Source organism: Arachis hypogaea, chromosome 6, assembly GCF_003086295.3.
Source record: "Arachis hypogaea cultivar Tifrunner chromosome 6, arahy.Tifrunner.gnm2.J5K5, whole genome shotgun sequence".
Classification (NCBI taxonomy): Eukaryota; Viridiplantae; Streptophyta; class Magnoliopsida; order Fabales; family Fabaceae; genus Arachis; species Arachis hypogaea.
Window position 1 is genome coordinate 32,945,737 of NC_092041.1, and position 8,750 is coordinate 32,954,486.

Below are 8,750 nucleotides of genomic sequence, written 5' to 3' on the forward strand. Positions count from 1 at the left end.
GCAACAGAATTGAAAATTCCATGGACTTCCATTGGAAGATCCTCATCAGTTTTTAGCTGAGTTCTTGCAAATCTGTGACACTGTCAAGACTAATGGGGTTGACCCTGAGGTCTACAGACTTATGCTCTTCCCTTTTGCTGTAAGAGACAGAGCTAGGATATGGTTAGACTCACAACCTAAAGAAAGCTTGAACTCTTGGGAAAAGCTAGTCAATGCCTTATTGGCAAAGTTCTTTCCACCTCAAAAATTGAGTAAGCTTAGAGTGGAAGTCCAAACCTTCAGACAGAAGGAAGGTGAATCCCTCTATGAAGCTTGGGAAAGATACAAACAATTGATCCGAAAGTGTCCTTCTTACATGCTTTCTGCATGGAGCATCATAGGTATCTTCTATGATGGTCTGTTTGAATTGTCCAAGATGTCATTGGACAGCTCTGCTGGAGGATCTCTTCATCCGAAGAAGACGCCTGCAGAAGCTCAAAAACTCATTGAAATGGTTGCAAATAACCAATTCATGTACACTTTTGAAAGGAATCCTGTGAACAATGGGACAAATCAGAAGAAAGGAGTTCTTGAGATTGATACTCTAAATGCCATACTGGCTCAGAACAAAATATTGACTCAGCAAGTCAATATAATTTCTCAAAGTCTGTCTGGAATGCAAGCTGCACCAGGCAGTACTAAGGATGCTTCATCTAAAGAAGAAGCTTATGATCCTGAGAACCATTCAATGGAAGAGGTGAATTACATGGGAGAACCCTATGGAAACACCTATAATCCTTCATGGAGAAATCATCCAAATCTCTCATAGAAGGATCAACAGAGACCTCAACAAGGTTTCAACAACAATAATGGTGGAAGAAACAGGTTTAGCAATGGCAAGCCTTTTCCATCATCTTCTCAGCAACAGACAGAGAATTCTAAGCAGAGCCACTCTGACTTAGCAACCATGGTCTCTGATCTAATCAAAACCACTCAAAGTTTTATGACTGAAACAAGGTCCTCCATTAGAAACTTGAAGGCACAAGTGGGTCAACTGAGTAATAAGGTTACTAAACTCCCTCCTAGTACTCTTCCAAGCAATACAGAAGAGAATCCAAAAGGAGAGTGTAAGGCCATAAACATGGCCAAATTTAGAGAGGAGAAAGAGGCAGTGATCTCCACTGAGGAAGACCTCAATGGACGTCCACTGGCCTCCAATGAGTTCCCTAATGAGGAACCATGGGAATTTGAGGCTCACACTGAGACCATAGAGATTCCATTGGATTTACTTCTGCCATTCATGAGCTCGGATGAGTATTCTTCCTCTGAAGAGGACAAAAATGTCACTGAAGAGCAAGTTGCCAAGTACCTTGGAGCAATCATAAAGCTAAATGACAAGTTATTTGGTAACGAGACTTGGGAGGATGAACCCCCTTTGCTCACCAAAGAACTGGATGACTTGACTAGGCAGAAATTACCTCAAAAGAGATAGGACCCTGGAAAGTTCTCAATACCTTGTACAGTAGGCACCATGACCTTCAAGAAGGCTCTGTGTGACCTAGGGTCAAGCATAAACCTCATGCCTCTCTCTGTAATGGAGAAGCTAGGGATCTTTGAGGTGCAAGCTGTAATAATCTCACTAGAGATGGCAGACAATTCAAGAAAACAAGCTTATGGACTTGTAGAGGATGTTCTGGTAAAAATTGAAGACCATTACATCCCTGCTGATTTCATAGTCCTAGAGACTGGGAAGTGCATGGATGAATCCATCATCCTTGGCAGACCCTTCCTAGCCACAGCAAAGGCTGTGATTGATGTTGACAGAGGAGAATTGATCATTCAAGTGAATGAAGAATCCTTCGTGTTTAAGGCTCAAGGATACCCCTCTGTAACCATGGAGAGGAAGCATGAAGAGCTTCCCTCAAAACAGAGTCAAACAGAGCCCCCACAGTCAAACTCTAAGTTTGGTGTTGGGAGGCCACAACCAACTTCTAAGTTTGGTGTTGAACCCCCACATTCAAACTCTAAGTTTGGTGTTGGGAGGTTCCAACATTGCTCTGAGTATCTGTGAGGCTCCATGAGAGCCCACTATCAAGCTATTGACATTAAAGAAGCACTTGTTGGGAGGCAACCCAATGATATATTTATCTATTTTCCTTTTGTTATTTTATGTTTTCTGCAGGTTGATGATCATGAGAAGTCACAAAAATAGTTGAAAAAGCAAAAATAGAATGAAAAACAGAAAGAAAAATAGCACACCCTGGAGGAAAACTTGCTGGCGTTTAAACGCCAGTAAGGGCAGGAAATGGGCGTTTAACGCCCAGTCTGGCACCATTCTGGGCGTTTAACGCCAGAAAGGGGCACTAGACTGGCGTTAAACGCCAGGAAGGGGCAAGAAGTTGGCGTTAAATGCCAGAAATGGGCACCAGCCCGGCGTTTAACGCCAGAATTGGCAGAAGGGGCATTTTTGCTCGCCACTTGGTGCAGGGATGAATTTTCCTTGACACCTCAGGATCTGTGGACCCCACAGGATCCCCACCTACCCCACCACTCTCTCTCTTCTTCACCCATTCACCAATCACCTCAACACCTCTTCCCCAAAAAACCCCTCACCTATCAAATCCCACTATTCTCTTCACCACTCACATCCATTCTTCACAAAACCCCACCTACCTCACCATTCAAATTCAAACCACTTTCCCTCCTAAACCCACCCATACATGACCGAACCCTACACCCCCTCTCCACTCCTATATAAACCCATCTTCACTCCTTCATTTTCACACAACCTAAACACTACTTCTCGCCCTTGGCCGAACCACAAAGCCACCTCCATCTCCTCTATTTCTTCTTCTTCTACTCTCCTCTTTCTTCTTTTGCTCGAGGACGATCAAACCTTCTAAGTTTGGTGTGGTAAAAGCATTGCTTTTTGTTTTTTCATAACTATTTATGGCATCTAAGGCCGGAGAAACCTCTAGAAAGAGGAAAGGAAAGGCAAAAGCTTCTACCTCCGAGTCATGGGAGATGGAGAGATTCATCTCAAGGGTGTATCAAGACCACTTCTATGAAGTTGTGGCCATGAAGAAGGTGATCTCCGAGGTCTCTTTCAAACGCAAAAAGAGTGAATATCCAGAGATCCGATATGAGATCCAAAGGAGAGGTTGGGAAGTTCTTACCAACCCATTCAACAAGTCGGAATCTTAATGGTTCAAGAGTTCTATGCCAATGCATGGATTACCAAGAACCATGATCAAAGTGTGAACCCGGACCCAAAGAATTGGCTTACAATGGTTCGGGGGGAAATGCTTAGATTTTAGTCTGGAAAATGTAAGGTTGGCATTCAACTTGCCCATGATGTAAGGAGATGAACACCCTTACACTAGAAGGGTCAACTTTGATCAAAGGTTGGACCAAGTCCTCATAGACATTTGTGAAGAGGGCGCTCAATGGAAGAGAGATTCAAGGGGAAAGCTGATGAGCGGATAATTTATACGCTTTTTGGCACTATTTTTAGTATGTTTTTAGTACATTTTAGTTAGTTTTTAGTATGTTTTTATTAGTTTTTATTTAAAATTCACTTTTCTGGGCTTTACTACGAGTTTGTGTGTTTTTCTGTGATTTCAGATAATTTCTGGCTGAAATTGAGGGACCTGAGCAAAAATCTGATTCAGAGGCTGAAAAAGGACTGCAGATGCTGTTGGATTCTGACCTTCCTGTACTCAAAGTGGATTTTCTGGAGCTACAGAAGCCCAATTGGCACGCTCTCAATTGCGTTGGAAGGTAGACATCTTGAGCTTTCCAGCAATGTATAATAGTCCATACTTTGCCCGAGATTTGATGGCCCAAACCGGCGTTGCAAATCAGCTTCAGAATTCCCGGCGTTTAACGCTGGAACTGGCACAAAAATTGGAGTTAAACGCCCAAACTGGCACAAAAGCAGGCGTTTAACTCCAGGAAAAGTCTCTACACATGAAAGCTTCAATGCTCAGCCCAAGCACACACCAAGTGGACCCCGGAAGTGGATTTTTATGTCATTTACTCATTTCTGTATATCCTAGGTTACTAGTTCACTATAAATAGGATATTTTGACATTGTACCTGGACCTCATGACATTTTACACGTTTCATACTGTACCTTCTACGGCATGAGTCTCTGAACCCCATGGTTGTGGGTGAGGAGCTTTGCTGTATCTTGATGGATTAATGCAATCACTACTGTTTTTCATTCAATCACGCTTGCTTCCATTCTAAGATATCACTTGTTCCTCAACTTGATGAATGTGATGATCCGTGACACTCATCATCATTCTCACCTATGAACGTGTGCCTGACAACCACCTCCGTTCTACCTTAGACTGAGTGGATATCTCTTAGATTCCTTAATTAGAATCTTCGTGGTATAAGCTAGAATTGATGGCGACATTCAAGAGAATCCGGAAGGTCTAAACCTTATCTGTGGTATTCTGAGTTGGATTCGAGGATTGAATGACTGTGACGAGCTTCAAACTCCTGAAGGCTGGGCGTTAGTGACAGACGCAAAAGAATCACTGGATTCTATTCCAACCTGATTGAGAACCGACAGATGATTAGTCGTGCTGTCACAGAGCGCGTTGAACATTTTCACTGAGAGGATGGGAGGTAGCCATCGACAACGGTGAAACCCTACATACAGCTTGCCATGGAAGGAACCTTGCGTGCATGAAGAAGAAGACAGCAGAGATTCAGAAGATAGAGCATCTCCAAAACCTCAACCTGTTCTCCATTATTGCAAAACAAGTATTTATTTCATGTTCTTTTACTTTTCACGATTACACCTGAGAATTATTGATATCCTGACTAAGAGTTACAAGATAACCATAGCTTGCTTCAAGCCAACAATCTCCATGGGATCGACCCTTACTCACGTAAGGTATTACTTGGACGACCCAGTACACTTGCTGGTCAGTTGTGCGGAATTGCAAAAGTGTGATTGCAATTTCGTGCACCAAGTTTTTGGTGCCGTTGCCGGGGATTGTTCGAGTTTGGACAACTGACGGTTTATCTTGTTGCTTAGATTAGGACTATTTTATTTTTGATTGGTTTAGAGTCTTTTATTTGAGTTTATTTTCATATTTTAAGTTTGGTGTCAATTGCATGCTTTTTTTTCTTTTAATTTTTCGAATTTGCATGTTCTTAGTCCTTTCTTGATCTTTAAAAATTCTAAGTTTGGTGTCTTCTTTATGTTTTCCTTTAAAAATTTTCAAAAATTTGTGTTTGATTTTCTAAAAATTTTAAGTTTGGTGTCATCTTGTTGTTTTTCTCTCTCCTCATTTCAAAAATCAAATCTTTTTCAAAATAATTCTCAGTCATATCTTCTTAATTGCTAATTCCAAAGTCTTTTTAAGTAATTAATTGATTTAGTTTTCAATTTGCTTTGATTTTATTTTCTCTTAGTTTTCGAAATTTTATTCTAATTGCTTTCCCATTTTTATATTATTTTCGGTCATCTTTAATTAAAAACAAAAAAAGGGGTATTTTAGACTTTACCTGTGAATCCATATCATCTCCCTTTCTCCATCATGGACCTAAGTGGAATTGAGCAGTCCAAAAGGACTCTGTGGTCATATGCTAAACCCATTACAGCTGCATATGGGAGTAGCATCTGTATACCTCCCATTAAAGCAAGCAACTTTGAGCTAAACCCTCAACTCATTATCATGGTGCAGCAAAATTGCCAGTATTCTGGTCTTCCACAGGAAGAACCTACTGAGTTTCTGGCACAGTTCTTACAAATTGCTGACACAGTACGTGATAAAGAGGTGGATCAGGATGTCTATAGATTATTACTGTTTCCATTTGCTATAAAAGACCAAGCTAAGAGGTGGTTGAATAACCAACCCACATCAAGCATAAAAACATGGAGACAGTTATCAGACAAATTCCTGAATCAATTTTACCCTCAAAAAAGGATGACACAGCTAAGGCTGGACATCCAAGGCTTTAAACAAGAGGATAATGAATCTCTTTATAATGCCTGGGAGAGGTACAGAGGTATGCTAAGAAAATGCCCCTCTGAAATGTTTTCAGAGTGGGTACAGTTAGACATCTTCTATTATGGGCTTACAGAAAAAGCTCAGATGTCTCTAGACCACTCAGCTGGTGGATCTATACATATGAGGAAGACAATTGAAGAGGCTCAAGAGCTCATAGACACTGTTGCTAGAAATCAATATCTATACTCAAGCAGTGAGTCCTCTACAAAAGAAGAAGCTATGGCAGTAACTACTGATCGTAATCCTCAAGAACAGATTGTTGAGCTTAATCAGCAATTACTCCTGATGACAAAACAGTTAGCAGAATTCAAAGAGATGCTCCAAGAAACCAAAATTGCTAACAAAAATATAGAAGCACAGTTGAATCAGACAAAATAGCAGTTATCTAAACAGATAACAGGAGAATGCCAAGCAGTTCAACTAAGGAGTGGGAAGACATTGAATAACACTGCTCAAAGTGGCAAAAAGCCAAGAAAGGAACAACTGACAGAGGATAACCAAACCACTGTCCAAAATCCCTCTGAGGACAGTAAGAGCCCAGAGAGGAATAATCTTGGCGTTCAAACGCCAGAAAGGGGGGAAAAGCTGGCGTTAAACACCCATTCCTTGCCCAGTTCTGGCGTTCAAACGCCAGAAAAAAGGGAAAAGTTGGCGTTAAACGCCCATTCCTCACCCATTCCTGGCGTTAAAATGCCAATGAGGAATCAGACACCTGAGAGTGGTGATAGTAACCCCTCTAAGAAGGCTTCTCCAACCACCTCTGTAGGGAATAAACCTGCAGCAACTAAGGTTGAAGAATATAAAGCCAGAATACATTATCCTCAGAAACTCTGCCAAGCAAAACAGGATAAACAATTTGCCCGCTTTGCAGACTATCCCAGGACTCTTGAAATAAAGATTCTGTTTGTAGAGGCACTTGAGCAAATACCCTCTTATGCTAAGTTCATGAAAGAGATCTTAAGTCATAAGAAGGATTGGAGAGAAACTGAGAAGGTGTTTCTCACTGAAGAATGCAGTGCAGTCATCCTGAAAAGCTTACTAGAAAAGCTTCAAGATCCAGGAAGCTTTATGATACCATGCACATTAGAAGGTGCTTGTACCAAGATAGCCCTATGTGACCTTGGAGCAAGTATCAACCTAATACCCGCATCCACTATCAGAAAGCTTGGGTTGACTGAAGAAGTCAAACCAACCCGGATATGTCTCCAACTTGCTGATGGCTCCATTAAATATCCATCAGGCATAATTGAGGACATGATTGTCAAGGTTGGGCCATTTGCCTTTCCAACTGACTTTGTAGTGCTGGAAATGGAGGAGCACAAGAGTGCAACTCTCATCCTAGGAAGACCCTTCCTAGCAACTGGACGAACTCTCATTGATGTACAAAAAGGAGAAGTGTCCCTGAGAGTCAATGAGGATGAGTTTAAGTTGAATGCTGTCAAAGCTATGCAGCATCCAGACACATCAAATGACTGTATGAGTGCTAATATTATTGACTCTTTGGTGGAAGAGATCTATATGACTGAAAGTCTCGAATCAGAGCTAGAGGATATCTTTAAAGGTGTTCAACCTGACCTAGAGAAACCAGAGGAAATAAAAGAACCTCTGAAAATTCCTCAGGAAGATGATAAGCCTCCTAAACCCGAGCTCAAGCCACTACCACCATCCCTGAAGTATGCATTTCTGGGAGAAGGTGACACTTTTCCAATGATCATAAGCTCTGCTTTAAACTCACAGGAAGAGGAAGCACTAATTTAAGTGCTAAGGACACACAAGACAGCTCTTGGGTGGTCCATAAGTGATCTTAAGGGCATTAGCCCAGCAAGATGCATGCACAAGATCCTCTTGGAAGATAATGCCAAGCCAGTGGTTCAACCATAGAGGCGGCTAAATCCAGCCATGAAGGAGGTGGTGCAGAAAGAGGTCACTAAATTACTAGAGGCTGGGATTATTTATCCAATTTCTGATAGCCCCTGGGTGAGCTCTGTTCAAGTTGTCGCCAAGAAGGGAGGCATGACGGTGGTTCACAATGAAAAGAATGAACTGGTTCCTACAAGAACAGTTACAGGGTGGCGTATGTGTATTGACTACAGAAGGCTCAATACAGCCACCAGAAAGGATCATTTTCCTTTACCATTCATAGACCAAATGATAGAAAGACTAGTGAGTCATGATTATTACTGCTTTTTGGATGGTTATTCAGGCTATAATCAAATTGCAGTGGACCCTTAGGATCAAGAGAAAATAGCATTCACCTGTCCTTCTGGCGTGTTTGCTTACAGAAGAATGCCTTTTGGTCTATGCAATGCACCTGCAACCTTTCAGAGGTGCATGCTCTCCATCTTCTCTGATATGGTAGAGAAGTTCTGGAAGTCTTCATGGATGACTTCTCAGTATTTGGAGACTCATTCAACTCTTGTCTTGATCACCTAGCACTTGTCTTGAAAAGATGCCAAGAGACTAATCTAGTCTTAAACTGGGAGAAATGTCACTTTATGGTGACTGAAGGAATTGTCCTTGGGCATAAAATTTCAAGCAAGGGAATAGAGGTAGATCAAGCAAAGGTAGAGGTAATTGAAAAATTACCACCATCTGCCAATGTTAAGGCAATCAGAAGCTTTCTGGGACATGCAGGATTCTACAGAAGGTTTATAAAGGATTTTTCAAAAATTGCAAAACCTCTAAGCAACCTGCTAGCTGCTGACACACCATTTGTATTTGACACACAGTGTCTGCAGG

General features: G+C 41.6%; 1 non-coding gene across 1 annotated transcript; it reads right to left on the reverse strand.

Moving 5' to 3' along the window:
• Nucleotides 1–253: 253 nt before the first annotated feature.
• On the reverse strand, nt 254–361 carry LOC112700364 (small nucleolar RNA R71). The gene has a single exon (XR_003153271.1). It is a non-coding gene; the product is annotated as a small nucleolar RNA R71 (small nucleolar RNA).
• Between the last annotated feature and the right edge of the window lie 8,389 nt (nt 362–8,750).